Raw genomic sequence first — 15,204 nt, forward strand, 5'->3', positions numbered from 1 at the left:
CGGTTCTAATCATTGGTATATGGGGTATGAGAGGCCTGTCGAGCTGCTGGTTATGTGAGGGTAGTAGCTTCAACAATAGAATTTCCTATAGTTTTAATCAGCAAATGAGTAAGACTACCAAGTTTCGAATGATCACATTCCGTAATAGTATTCTAATCATAAGCCCACAGCCATGAATAGAACTTTCCTATTTTCTTTTATAACCGGCTACGAGGAAAGAAACAAAATAGTTGCGCATACAATTTTTGTTTAAAGTTATATATGTAAGGAGAAAGAATACGTAGGGGAGAAACTAATTGTCCAATGGTTTAAATGCCCTGTTATCGCACTCAAAAGAAACTGAAAAATAAACACCACGTACACCCTTTCATAGCACAGAGTAGCTCAGTATTTTCTTCCTCACAGTTGTTTTAACAGAAGTCCTGTACGTTGTTGTTCCAAAAAATATTGCCTATGCCCTTCCGAATGTTAATTAGAGCATGTGTAAAAATTTGAAGTACATCCGTCACGAAATTTTCGAGATATTTGTCAACAATCGTGTAGAAATTGGAAGTAAATCGGTCAAGAACTTTTCGAAATTTTTGTTACCAGTGTCTGTCCAAATGTTACTCTAGTCTTGATTCAAGAAGTACAACGGTCAAGAAATATTCGAGGATTTCGCTAACTACGTCGACGCCTTCAGTTATATACAAGGGTTGGAACTTTAATAGTGGCAACTATTTATTCACAACCGATACAAAAGAGTTACATGTTTGCACCTGTTACTGTCTTTCAGCCGGCTGGGGTGGCCGAGCGGTTCTAGGCACTACAGTCTGGACCCGCGCGACCGCTACGGTCGCAGGTTCGAATCCTGTCTCGGGCATGGGTGTGTGTTATGTCGTTAGGTTAGTTAGGTTTAAGTAGTTCTAAGTTCTAGGGGACTGATGACCTCAGAAGTCAAGTCCCATGTGCTCAGAGCCATTTGAACCATTTGAACTGTCCTTCAATGTAGTCAGCAGCGTTATGCAGAACCCGTTGCCAGTGATGTGGAAGGCGTAGTATACCTTTAGCAGAGCCTGTTTTTTTTATGATGCGAATGGACTGGTCTACTACCTGTCGAATCTCGAGAACAGTTCTGAAGCGAATGCCACCGTCAATGCACAGTATTACTGTTCGTTTTTGGATCATAACCTGCGGCCAGCTTTGCGAAAGAAGCGGCAACACTTTCTGCGTAACCCACCCATCATTTTGCACGACAATGCGCGGGCGCATACAGCGCTAGCTGTGGCTGCTCTGTTCGGTCGATGGGACTGGGAAGTACTGTACCATCCACCATATTCCCAGGAGTTAAGTCCTTGTGGCTTTGATTTGATTCCGAAGATGAAGGAACCACTTCGTGGCATTCGCTTCAGAACTGTTCCAGAGATTCGACAGGCAGTAGACCGCTCCTTTCACACCATCAGCAGAACAAGCTCTGCTAACGGTATACTACGCCTTCCACATCGTTGGCGACGGGTTCTGTGCAACGCTGGTAGCTACTTTGAAGGACAGTGACAGGTGCAAACATGTAACTCTTTTGTATCGGTTATGAATAAATGTTTGCCACTATTTGAGTTCCAATCCTCGTATATATGAGGTACTAGGAATCGACCCATACCGAAACACCAACTTTAGTACTTAGTGTAGCCTCCACAGGCAGCAATGCATGGAGGAAAGACGACGTCGGTTATGATCCGATGACGGCATTTGCCACCTGAGTAAAGTAGATGTACTGATAATGGTTTCAACGTCGTCCGACAACATACAGCGTAGTGTCACAGCCATCAGAGCTCCATCTGTGTCTACCGTTTAATAGGGAATGCTCACAGCCCGAAAGTTTAGTGTGGTACGAACGTGTGGAGCTAGCAGGCAACCTTGCCACGGAGGGAAACTCGTGTTTCCGATAGCCCACTGGGCGAGTGTGAAAGGGCGTAGTGGCCTTCCGAGAGGTTGGATGGTCGTTTCGGAGAATTGCCACACAAGTTGGACGTGTTGTAGCAGTTGTGCAACGGTGCTGGTATCAGAGGTCATGTGAACATTCTCTCACCTGTAGACGAGGTTCTGGACGTCCACGCAGCACAGATGTCTGACAGGATCGTCATATTGTGAGGGCAGCAGTGACAGATCGTACAGCTAACACAGCATAAATAAGAGGGCTCGTGAATCCACATGTGTCAACACGAACTGTTGCCAATCAGTTCTCAGTAGTGGGACTATGGGCACGCACACCTCTAGCCCATCATTCACTAACGCCACAGCATCTACGTGCACGGCTCCATTGGTGCCGTTCAAAAGGTTCAAACGGCTCTGAGAATTATGCGACTTAACTTCTGAGATCATCAGTCGCCTAGAACTTAGAACTAATTAAACCCATCTAACCTAAGGACATCACACACATCCATGCCCGAGGCAGGATTCGAACCTGCGACCGTAGCAGTTGCTCGGTTCCAGACTGTAGCGCCTAGAACAGCACGGCCACTCCGGCCGGCATTGGTTCCGTCAGACGATCACTTGGAAGATAGAATGGCGCGCTGTTGGTCTTCAGCGATGAGAGCAGATTCTGCCCGCACACAAGTGAAGGTCGTTTCCGCACATGACATAGACCTGGTGAGCACCGTGTTGTAGAGTGCATTCGTCCAAGACGCATTGGGCCCATCCCGGCCCTTATGGTCTCGAATACGATAAACTTCAACTCTCATTCACCTCTGGCGTTTCTGGAGGGGACTCTAACAAGCATCTCGGTACGTGCAGAATGTTGTTAGATACGTTCTTTTGCAGTTCTTGCCATAGGAAAGGGATGTGTTGTTCCAAAGGGATGATGCTCACCTGCAAATTTCCCGTGAACCTCACCGTGCTCTGCAAGGTATGTAGCGACTTTCCGGGTCAGCACGATCTTCGGACTTGTCTCCAGTCGACGACGTGTTTGGGCTGTGATGGGACTAGAAGTGCCTCGTGCGACTTGTCAGCCAACAAATCTTACAGAAGTACATAAACTGGTTGAGCATATTAAAGTATTATGTCAAAATTGGAAGTAAATTGGTCAAGGTCGTTCCGAGATTTTTGTTGATAACTTGGAAACTTCGATAATTTATATAGTATATGTATTTTATTAGAGTATCATATCAAAATAGGAAGTAAATCAGCCAAGAACTATTTACGATTACTACGAATGACGTTGTCACATTACATCGTACTTGCACTTATATACCACATATTTTTACAAAGTTTGTAGCCTTTGTACGTTCGAATGTTTATTGCAGTATGGTGTGATAATTTTAAATAAATTGGGCAAGTACTTTTTGAGATATTGATAACAGCTTTCAACAACGACTTGTCTTTGTATAGTAGTGTAGATTCTGATGTGTGATGTGCAGTTACTTGCAGTTTCTATCATTTAATGTTAATTCCTGTTAGTGTAAACCAGTTCCAAATTTGGCTTACTCTGGCATGATCTTCTGCAGTGAAATTCTGATTAGTTGTTAATTTCAGTACAACTCACTCATTGTTTCATACTGTCAGTGTTCAACAAATTTTCGTAATAACTGCATGTCTTGCGAGTGCCGAGCTGTGGGAGTGATCAGTCAATTACTACTGCTAGCAGTGTTGGGATACTATAGAGAGGTTTTGTCTGTACATTCTCCATTAATGAGTCTTACTTGAGGGATGATACTTCGTGTGAGCTATAAGCTACGTACTTCTTGCTCTCAGAACAGTGTGATAAAATTCTTATTAATGTATGCATCATGCTTGCTAAATGTGATACTGTGTTTACACATTATGATAATTGCGTGTTTTGCCATCTTCATGCTTAGTGTATGTTAACAGTCAAATACCAATTCTGTATGTTACACTGGCCAACGCCAATGGGAGGGGTCACATTCTCTATCTAGGATAAATCACATTACTTATGTATTTCCACAATTTTGGCAGAGTAGAAGATTAAAATGTTGATTATTATTAGTGGGAAAGGGTTCCTGGGACATTTTTAGTAAAAAATTAATAGTTTTTTTACATTTATTTGTATTAATTTCACAATTACAAGGATAACTCAGATTCACATTCAGAACACTTTACAATACGAACTACTTCTTCTTTCTTGATGTGTGCAGAGCAGATATACTTCCTGCGAGAAGTGCAAGATTTCATGTACTTACGGTCTTTGCTTCGGGCGCATAATTAACAGTGTCCTTTCTTTGGCAGATTATGCACAGCTGCACATGTTACTTTCCGTCGCGACTCCGTAACGTTGTTTCCTCTGCTCAGAGCACCTTGATTTTGATAGCACTCATACCCAAAAGTTGATAACGCTGTAGTGTATTTTGAGTGCAGACCTACAGCATTTTGAGCGCGTCTTTTCATGTTGAAGTTACAAAGTTCACGAGTAAGATCTTTCAGGTACTTCTTTCTTCCAGAGCTTTTTGTCGGGTAATTATTTGTTCATTCCTTATGTGTATCTTGAAATACAACATATGAATTGTATGCTGCAACGTCAATCAAGTTGAAAAACACCGCCATTGGCCATCGACGCTTTGCTCGACGGCAGCTGTACGTTCTTACACACTTATCGAATGTATCCACTCCTGACTTTGTACAGTTGTAGAATAGGATGATGTCTTTCTTCTCTTCCGTCGCATTCATATCATGATGTTGGGTTGACAATACTGTGACAATCTTTCCTTTCTTAGGCACGTAACTGACAAACGTGGCATCATCACTAAAGGCAAATCGATTGTTCCCGGTGTAGCTTTTAGAGAAACGGGACGGAGTTCTGTAGGAACATGGCGTCTGTCACTTCGATTAGTACCAACTGTAGTTATTTTCTTTTTCAAAAGATCAGATGCGAGTGGAACGGTAGTGAACTTACTGTCCATGGTAACATTTCTTGCAGATTGTTTCAAGTTAGACATTTCATTCAATGTTCTAACTATTTCAGGGTCATTGTTATGACTCTTCTCATTAGCGTGTTTTCCAGCGTCGGGATCCGCAGCGAAGCAGTATTTCGTATCTGAATCACATAACATGTTCACCTCTATTCCATATTTTCCTGGTTTTGTTGGAATATATAGCCTGAATGGGCATCGCCCATGGAAGGTCACAAGTTCTTCATCCACTGTGACTGACTCACTAGGATTATAAAACTCAGGAAATTTACTATCATGTTCCATATATCCCTGATAGGAGCAAATTTGTCGGTCTGTCTTCTAGCTGCACGAGTTAGAGCATCATCAAAACGCAAGCACTTCAGTAAGAGCCTCAGTCTATGCTCCGAAAATGAAGCTCGGAACATCGGAAAGGTTTCTTTACTAAATGTATCACGTAAACTGTCCTTGTTCTGTCTATGGACTCCACAGTTCAATAGAATTCCAATTGCTGACACAATTTCTTCACTTTCGAATTTTTTATGAAAATATCTTCGGATGATTCCCTAAGATTTCCAAGCTTTTGATTGGTAGACATCAAAATGTTATCCAGGATGTTATCATAGAAGTACATAGGAAAAGCTAAACCTGGTGTATCAGGTTTTATCCCTGGCTTAGTTCCTTTCGGGGTTCTCATTACGTTAGCAACAGACCTCCTCCTTTGATTTACGTAAGAGCTTCTCTTCCATATCATACTTGACGGGGCCACCATGTCTTTTTCAAGTTCATTAATTTGTGCTATCGGCCTGGGTCGTCTTCTTGTTGGTTGAATATCTATAAAAATATTAAACCAGAACCGAACACTAGGAAACTAAGCACTCTACCCAGACACACATCCTAATATACTCCAAAATACCTGCAAAAGTAATAAAAATCGTTACTTACCCTGCTCACTTTCATCCAACTCGCTGCTGTCAGAAACTACTTGATCTGGAATTTCCATGACTAAATATTCAGTTTCACTGCTTGAGCTTTCGGATGGTTCACCACTAAATTCATAGTCTGAACTCTCAAGCACATTTCTAATTTCGTCATCGGTCAATTTCATCTTCTTGTACATTGTGTCAAATGCCACAAAGATATTACCTTCCACTCGCCACACTGTTTACCGGTTGACTGCGAGTGGTGATTGTTGACCAGCTACACCTTCAGTTATAACAATCAAAAAATGGTTCAAATGGCTCTGAGCACTATGGGACTTAACTTCTGAGGTCATCAGTCCCCTAGAACTTAGAACTACTTAAACTTAACTAAGCTAAGGACATCACACACATCCATGCCCGAGGCAGGATTCGCACCTGCGACCGTAGCGGTCGCGCATTCCAGACTGTAGCGCCTAGAACCGCTCGGCCACCCGGGCCGGCTTATAACAATCGCTATGACTCAACAATGAGTGTAAAGCAAAAGCTGTTCTTATTGTCGATTGTAGCAATTATAATTATGACAAATTTCATGTATTTATTAAATAAAATACTGAACACGACAGGAGTTTTAACCTAAAAACATCGTTGGCGTCCGTTACTGACACCCCCCCCCCCCCAATTGGTATGCAACTGTTAAAAATTTATCTGCAGTTGCCACAAGTGGCATTTGGTTTTTAAACTTTCGTTGTGATACTAATTAGAAACATCAGATTCTGTGGATTCTCCTGTAAATGATTGAGAGCAGTTTAATATGAGTGAAGATTTTATAGTATCTTTTATATTTTTCTGGAGTGAGTAAAAGGAGATTTGTTTTGCTGGGATTAAACTAGTCTTCTAGTCTTACTAAGATTCTCGACACATGTCTCTGCTGTTAACAGAATATGCTGAAGTGCAGTCACATTCTGCTATCCTAATTTTGGAATTAAAATTTTTGTGGGAAAACTAGGACTACTTTAAAGCAGAATTTTATTTAAAGTGGTAGATGCACTTTATGAAACTGAAGTTAAATTTACATGTAAAATCTGAGTACTACTATTACAGAAGTAGAATAATTATATGTACTATGACATACTTTTATTACACATTCTGACTGCTGTTCATCGGCGACGAGGGATGGAATTTGCAAGCCAGTACCGCAAATGGACCTCCAGTGAGTGGCGACAAGTGGCATTGTCGGATGAATCACGTTTTATGTGTCATCGGAGGGGTGGCCTTGGGCTAGTGCATCTACATCTACATGATTACTCCGCAATTCACATTTAAGTGCTTGGCAGAGGGTTCATCGAACCACATTCATACTATCTCTCTACCATTCCACTGCCGAACAGCGAGCGGGAAAAACGAACACCTAAACCTTTCTGTTCGAGCTCTGATTTCTCTTATTTTATTTTGATGATCATTCCTACCTATGTAGGTTGGGCTCAACAAAATATTTTCGCATTCGGAAGAGAAAGTTGGTGACTGAAATTTCGTAAATAGATCTCGCCGCGACGAAATACGTCTTTGCTTTAATGACTTCCATCCCAACTCGCGTATCATATCTGCCACACTCTCTCCCCTATTACGTGATAATACAAAACGAGCTGCCCTTTTTTGCACCCTTTCGATGTCCTCCGTCAATCCCACCTGGTAAGGATCCCACACCTCGCAGCAATATTCTAACAGCGGACGAACGAGTGTAGTGTAAGCTGTCTCTTTAGTGGACTTGTTGCAACTTCTAAGTGTCCTGCCAATGAAACGCAATGTTTGGCTCGCCTTCCTCACAATATTATCTACGTGGTCTTTCCAACTGAAGTTTTTCGTAATTTTAACACCCAGGTACTTAGTTGAACTGACAGCCTTGAGAATTGTACTATTTATCTAGTGAAATGATAATTAAATGGACACCCTAGCTGCAAACAGGCGTTGATGTACTTCATTGGGGACATGTTGAAAATGTGTGCCCCGACCGGGACTCGAACCCGGGACCTCCTGCTTACATGGCAGACGCTCTATCCATCTTTTTTTTTTTCTTTTTTTTTTTTTTTTTCTTTTTTGGGTCTCCTTCCTCCCCTTCAACCCATCCTTTACGCTCGCCAAGTGTTGCCTTCTCGGCCCGGCTTCTCCGCCTTTAAGAATGTAAGTAACTTGATGATGTGGAAACGCGCTTCTTCTGAACGACGAACGAAGTATGCCCCTTCTGTTGCCTTTGTTTGCAACATGGCTTGAATAAAAATAAATGTAAATTCCATTGAGAAGGCAGTCTCATAATTGTTGTGGAAATGTAACTGCATCTGTAGGTTTCGTTCTCCGTGCGTGGAAAAACGGAAAGAAGCAAACTCATTATTGCTGATAAGTATAATTTCCTTTTTCAGAAGGTAATGAAGTAAAATAGGCTTCTTCTGCTTGATTTTACACTTAATTAACATAAATGCGTCTTCTTGTGAAAAGAAAAGGAAAGAAAAACAGAAACTAAATAAATGGCATAAACCAGTTTCATCACTGTGTTTCTCCGAAACCAAAGTAATAGATACACATAGGCTTAATTGGTCTATACTGATGATCTTCTCTGACTACTTTCTGTTGGAAATCCTCCTCCTGCTACGTGAAGAACAAACTTTAACCAAAAATCATTCGTCTAATATACGAAATGCTTGAATGTGCAATGTAAATTACGCATTTCTAATGGTTACAGGATTGTTTTAGTTAAGAAGTTTGCGTAATTTTCTTTGTATTTTTTAGTACACATCAACTTGTGGTGCTCAGTTGTAAGGTATACCCAGAAGTCCTCCCTATTGCTTGATTCTTTTGTTAGGACGTAATGCATCGTTTGGCCTTTCAACCAGTTAATTGCATTTCGTTTTGTTTTAGGGTAAGGTATACCGTCAGGGTTTAAAAATTCAGCAGTCGTAACGGCATTGGGCGTAGTTCTGCTGATGCTCGCTATCTTTTGTCTTATGTAGAGCCATATTTCTTTTGCCCTGTCACACAGCAATCTATGCTCTTCGGTATCTGGTATTTTACATAATGGACACAGCGGTGACTCGGCCAATCGAATAGAGTGAAGTTTATAGTTCGTCGTAATTTTTCTGTTTACAGCATAGTACCAGGTCGATTTGACATACGTTGGTAAGTTCCGGCAGTGAATATTTTCCCATATTGTTTCCCAGTTATAACAAGGATACTTTTGTTCTACGTCGTTTCTGGGTTTGTCTTTCATCAAGTTATTATAAAGTTCTTTTACTTTCATGATGTCTTTTCCAGGAATCCTTGCCTGTATATAGCTGTATTCTACGAAAAAGTATTTCAAGTGGTATAGTCCGTTGGGTATGTGTTGGACATTTATAGGTGCACTGACGTCAGCAGGAGCTATTTCGTTTAACAAATGTGCAGCAAGGGTACCACTTGGCTCTTTCCATTGTTTGTATGTGGTAGCAAGGTATAAGGCTTGCGCTTTTTTGCTGACATCGGTAAGATTTAACCCACCACATTTCGTAGGGAGCATCAGAATGTCATATTTGACTTTGAAAATACGTCCGCGGCTCACAAAGTGTCCTAGTGCAGATGCGATGCTTTTCAACAAAGTCGCAGGTGGTGGCAGAACTTGTGCTACATAATTAACTTTGGATGTAATGTATACATTTGCCACTGTTACTTTTTGAAGTTCATCGAGTTTCCTAATACTATGTGCTTGTACAGAGGCGCGTATGCTGTTAAGTAATTTGCGATAATTCGCAGCAATAGTGTGCTTGATATTTCTTTTAAAATCTATGCCAAGACATTTCATGGTTACAAGCTCGCGTAACAGATCCTGCGTTTGCGTCCCAATTCCACGGCCGATGTTGAAAATCCCCGACTTTGTTCTATTAAGTTTTGCACCAGATGCCTGTTCATATTTTGTTACTATTCGTAGTGCGCTCTGTACTTCAGCGCCATTCACGACTAGGAAGCCAACATCATCAGCGTATGCCTTGCACACGATCTTTTCTCCATGTATTTGTAGTCCTTGTAGATGTTTCATAAGGGAGGCAAGCAGGGGCTCGATGGCGATGGCGAAGAGTGCCATTGACATTGGACACCCTTGCCTAATGGAGCTGGTGACGGCAATCGGGCGGCTAATGTGTCCATTGATGACAAATCTGGCTGAGTTGTTTGTTACTGTATTTCTTACTACCGCAATGAATAGAGGTGGGAAGCCCATTGCGCCCATGGTGCGAAGGAGAAAACTATGATTAACTCTGTCGAAGGCTTTGTCAAAGTCGAGTGAGATGAGTGCACATTTTATTTTGCAGACGTCGGCCGTTGAGATTAGGTCCCTGTAATCACAGAGGGTCTGGAGAATTCTTCTGTCTTTGCCCACACTTGTTTGATAAGGGCCAGTGACGCTGGTCATTGTGGTTTTCAGCCTGCGAGCGAGGATGCGGCCAAAGATTTTGTAATCGCTGTTTAAAAGCGTAATTGGCCTCAGAGCGCTTACAGATTTCGTATTGGTAGTTTTTGGCACTAGCACTACGAGTCCCTCACGAAATTCCTTCGGGATGTCATTCTCAGGGTTTAGCAGTTCGTTGCAGATGAGAGTAAACTTGCCTTTTACGAGGCCACTGAATCTGCGATAAAATTCTGCCGGAATTCCATCTGCCCCTGGAGCCTTATTTTTCGTGCTTCCATATATAGCTTCTTCGACGTCTTCTTCAGTCACTTCCGAGATGAGAGTTTGTGCTTCCCCGTGGCATACTTTGCCCTGGAGGTTAATCATTAACTCGTCTTGAAACTGTTCGTCAACCGGCTGACTAGACATTAAGGATTCGAAATGCTGTACGATTGCCTCTTTAATCTCTCTTTGCTTCGTCAGCTTCCTTCCATCATCAGTTGTTATTTCAGATAATATCTTGCGAGCCGCCCTTTTGCTTTCACGAATGACATGATAAATGGAAGTGACCTCGTGCTGGGCTAAGTTCTGGGCACGCGACCTTATTTGGTAGCCTTCCAGTTGTTCACGCCGTAGTACTAAGATTTTTGCTTTAATTTTGTTAATTCTTTCGTAGTTGTCCACAACTGTTGCATCGCACTTGTACAAATCCCTTAGACACTGAAAGTAAAATTCTATAGTTGATTTGTACCAAAAGTTTTTATCTTTGGAGTAGTTTATGAAAAACCTCCGTATTTTAGGTTTGGCATGTTTCAGCCACCAGTCAGTGCCAGAGTTGTACGAGCTAAATTTGCTTTCACACTCTCTCCATACCTTGTGAAATGCCTCCTGACAAGCATGGTCTTCCAGATGTGACACATTGAGCTTCCATGTGCCTCGACCTCTGAATGTCCCTTGTTTTATCAGATTGATTGTGCATATGTATGCAGCATGATCTGAAAAAACGGTAGGCCATACTTCGGACTGCAAAATGAGGTGTTTCAAATTGTGCGTTACATATATCCTGTCGAGACGGCTCGCCGAGTGACTTGTGGCGTGGGTGAAGCCAGGGGCTGCACCGTGCATATGTTCCCATGAGTCTATTAGTCTTAAGTCATTAACTATACGTTCCAGTTCAGTACACTTGTTAAAATTGGGAGTTTGGTCTTTGGCATGCAAAACACAATTAAAATCTCCTCCTAGGATAAGGTGATCATATCGAGTTCCAAATAGTGGGACAATTTCTTCTTTAAAGAACTCCGTTCTGCGGTGCCTGTTACTGGATCCTGAAGGGGCATACACGTTAATGAGCCGTATGTTGTTTATTGTGGCCGCTATGCCTTTACTGTTTGGTAGTTTTACTACATCTTGGACTACTATGCCCTCCTTTGTGAGCAGAGCCGTGCCCATTTCCGCTCCATGCCCTGGGTTTGTAATGGCGTTGAAGCCAGGTACGTTACCAAGCTCAATGTCTGTCACTTCTTGTAAAAGTATAATGTCACTGTCAGAAGCATATATAAAATCTTTTAAGTTCTGTAGTTTAAAGGAACTGTGAATCTTATTAAGGTTTACTGTCGCGATTTTGTATGCTTGTATGTCAGACATTCTTCATTCTACTTGATCTAACTTTAAAAAACATTCTTCTGTTTTGTCTCGCAAACGTCAGCTTTAAAACGCATCTTAATAATATTCTCCGGTAGCAAATGTTTCAGCGGTGTGTCCTTGTTCTTTAGAATGTTCGTTCGCGGAGACGTCGTCGTTGAAGAAATCAGCCACCTGTGGGGCTAGCTTACAGTCTGTCTGAGTTTCTGAAACTTCTGTCATTTCAGCGTCGGCATTGTTATGGTCGCTTTCGTCTGCCCAGCTGGTGGAGGTTGTCGTCGTGGGTGGGACGAGTGAAGCTTCATGAGAGTGACTCGTTTCTTGAGGGTCGTTGGATGCTTTCTTTGTTGGCTTTCCTTGGACGTCTCGTTTTTCCAGCGCAGAAGGGGAACGCTCCACAGAAACTGGTGTCGCTTTCGTGTTGCTACAGATCTGTTGGCGTAAGGTACTACCTATTTCCTTCGCTTTTTGTCGGAGTGTGAGAGCTGTCTCCTCTGCACCTTTGCGCGCCAGCCGGCGTTTCTTATTTTTCTTCGGAGAATTGCCTCTCGACGGACTTTCTTCAGTATCCACGTTAGTGTCGCTTTCCTGCAAGGTGTGTCGGTCTTCAGCTTCCGGCGGATCTGCTGCCTTTACAATTGCAGGTGCCGGTGTCGGTGGAACTTCAACTGTTTCCGTAGATTGGCGGGACTCTTGTAGGTCGTTAGCTATGACGGCACTGACGTCCATCGGAATTTCAGTGTTTGGAGAATTTGTATTTGCACACGATTCAGGGGCTGAGGAGACAGTCGGCCGTTCGCGTGCCACGGCGGCGTAGGTTCCTGGCAGTGTTGTCATCGCCGGTGGCCTGGCGGCCTCGCCGGCCGGCAGCTGTGCAACGCGCCGCTGTATACATTCTGCGCGAACGTGCCCAGGCTTGTTACAGGCGGCACAGGTTCGCGGTTGGTCGTCATAAATTACAATCCCTCTATATCCGCAGACATTGATGTACGACGGGATGTGCTTTTGTAACTCTACACGAAGCTGACGTACGCCATTTAGTACTGGGAATTTATGCGCGCTTGACCATTTCTCGGCAAAGTTGCTGAGCACTTTCCCGAAGGGTGAAATTACAGCATTAATTTGGTCTGTTGTAATCTCAAAAGGTAACTCGAAGATTCGAATTGTGCGAATGCCAAAACCAGCATGTGCAACGGTGACTTCACCAACGTTTCCATCTGAGTGCTTAAATTTCATGACACCTCCGGTAGATTCAACTATTTTCTCGCACAACTCGGAACTACGCATTTTAACAAACACGACACAAGTTACAATCGACAGGTGGATCCCAATTACATCATTAAAGGAGAGCTTCACATCTTCTTCTAACCAATTTTCTACTTCAAACGACTTGGGTCTGGCATATCGAGGATCAAAGGTAAGTTTCAACGTATCTTTTCGACTTGGTTGAGCCATCACTGCATGCTACTCATTACTTCTCGAAGCGTTCTATAAACAGAGTTTTAAGCCGCAGCAAGCGCAAGACTTACCACGCGGAAGCACAGACGGCGCAGCGCACACCACACTACGTCCTACCTCCACGCCGTCCGCCGGCGAACTTCCATCCATCTGAGCCACCGTGGGCACAGAGGATAATGCGTCTGCAGGGACTTATCCCTTGCACGCTGCCCGTGAGATCTACATTCCCAACATGTCCACACCAGTTCATTCGTAGTGCGCCTAATAGATGTTTGCCCATCATACTCATTACTCGTGGCAGATCAATCTACCAAGTCCCGTACGAGTTCGGGCATAGCGTGTGCGTTCGCACAAGAAGGTCAATGGCCGGGAAGCCATATTTTAACTATATATGACGGTAGTATATGTTCCCGAAAGATAAGTCCCTGCAGACGCATTATCCTCTGTGCCCACGGTGGCTCAGATGGATAGAGCGTCTGCCATGTAAGCAGGAGGTCCCGGGTTCGCGTCCCGGTCGTGGCACACATTTTTAACATGTCCCCAATGAAGTACGTCAACACCTGTTTGCAGCTAGGGTGTCCATTTAATTATCATTTCATTTCTAGCAAAGCTGCATGGTCATCCACGGTAACTGTTCTTTCGGGAACAGATTCTACCGTCATATATAGTTAAAATATGGCTGCCCGGCCATTGACCTTCTTGTTCGAACCCACACGCTGTGCCCGAACTCGTACGGGACTTGGTAGATTAATCTGCCACGAGTAATGACTATGATGGGCAAGCATCTATTAGGCGCACTACGAATGTAGTGGTTTGGACATGTTGGGAATGTGCAAGGGATAAGTCCCTGCAGACGCACTATCTTCCGTGCCCACGGTGGCTCAGATGGATAGAGCGTCTGCCATGTAAGCAGGAGGTCCCAGGTTGGAGTCCCGGTCGGGGCACACATTTTCAACATGTCCCCAATGAAGTACATGAACACCTGTTTGCAGCTAGGGTGTCCATTTAATTATGATTTCATTTCTAGCAAAGCTGCATGGTCATCCACGGTAACTGTTCTTTCGGGAACCGATACTACCGTCATATATATTTATCGAGTAATCGAATTCCAACGAATTTCTTTTGGAACTCATGTGGATCACCTCACACTTTTCGTTATTTGGCGTCAACTGCCACCTGCCACACTATACAGCAATCTTTTCTAAATCGCTTTGCCACTGATACTGGTCTTTGGGTGACCTTACTAGTCGGTAAATTACAGCATCATCTGCGAACAACCTAAGAGAACTGCTCAGATTGTCACCCAGGTCATTTATATAGATCAGCAACAGCAGAGGTGCCAGGACGCTTCCCTGGGGAACACCTAATATCACTTCAGTTTTACTCGATGATTTGCCGTCTATTACTACGAACTGCGACCTTCCTGACAGGAAATCACGAATCCAGTCGCACAACTGAGACGATACCCCGTAGGCCCGCAGCTTGATTAGAAGTCGCTTGTGAGGAACGGTGTCAAAAGCTTTCCGGAAATCTAGAAATACTGAATCAACTTGAGATCCCCTGTCGATAGCGGCCATTACTTCGTACGAATAAAGAGCTAGCTGCGTTGCACAAGAACGATGTTTTCTGAAACCATGCTGATTACCCATCAATAGATCGTTCCCTTCGAGGTGATTCATAACGTTTGAATACAGTATATGCTCCAAAACCCTACTGCAGACCGCCGTCAATGATACAGGTCTGTAGTTCGATGGATTACTCCTACCACCCTTCTTAAACAACGGTGCGACCTGCGCAATTTTCCAATCTGTAGGTACAGATCTATCGGTGAGCGTGCGGTTTTATATGATTGCTAAGTAGGGAGCTATTGTATCAGCGTAATCTGAAAGGAACCTAA

The 15,204-nt window shown here is 43.2% G+C and overlaps 1 non-coding gene across 1 annotated transcript; it reads left to right on the plus strand.

The window, feature by feature from the left end:
* Positions 1–13,754: 13,754 nt before the first annotated feature.
* Positions 13,755–13,829, plus strand: Trnat-ugu. The gene has a single exon. It is a non-coding gene; the product is annotated as a tRNA-Thr (tRNA).
* The last annotated feature ends 1,375 nt before the right edge of the window (positions 13,830–15,204 follow it).

Source organism: Schistocerca americana, chromosome X, assembly GCF_021461395.2.
Source record: "Schistocerca americana isolate TAMUIC-IGC-003095 chromosome X, iqSchAmer2.1, whole genome shotgun sequence".
NCBI classification, from domain to species: domain Eukaryota; kingdom Metazoa; phylum Arthropoda; class Insecta; order Orthoptera; family Acrididae; genus Schistocerca; species Schistocerca americana.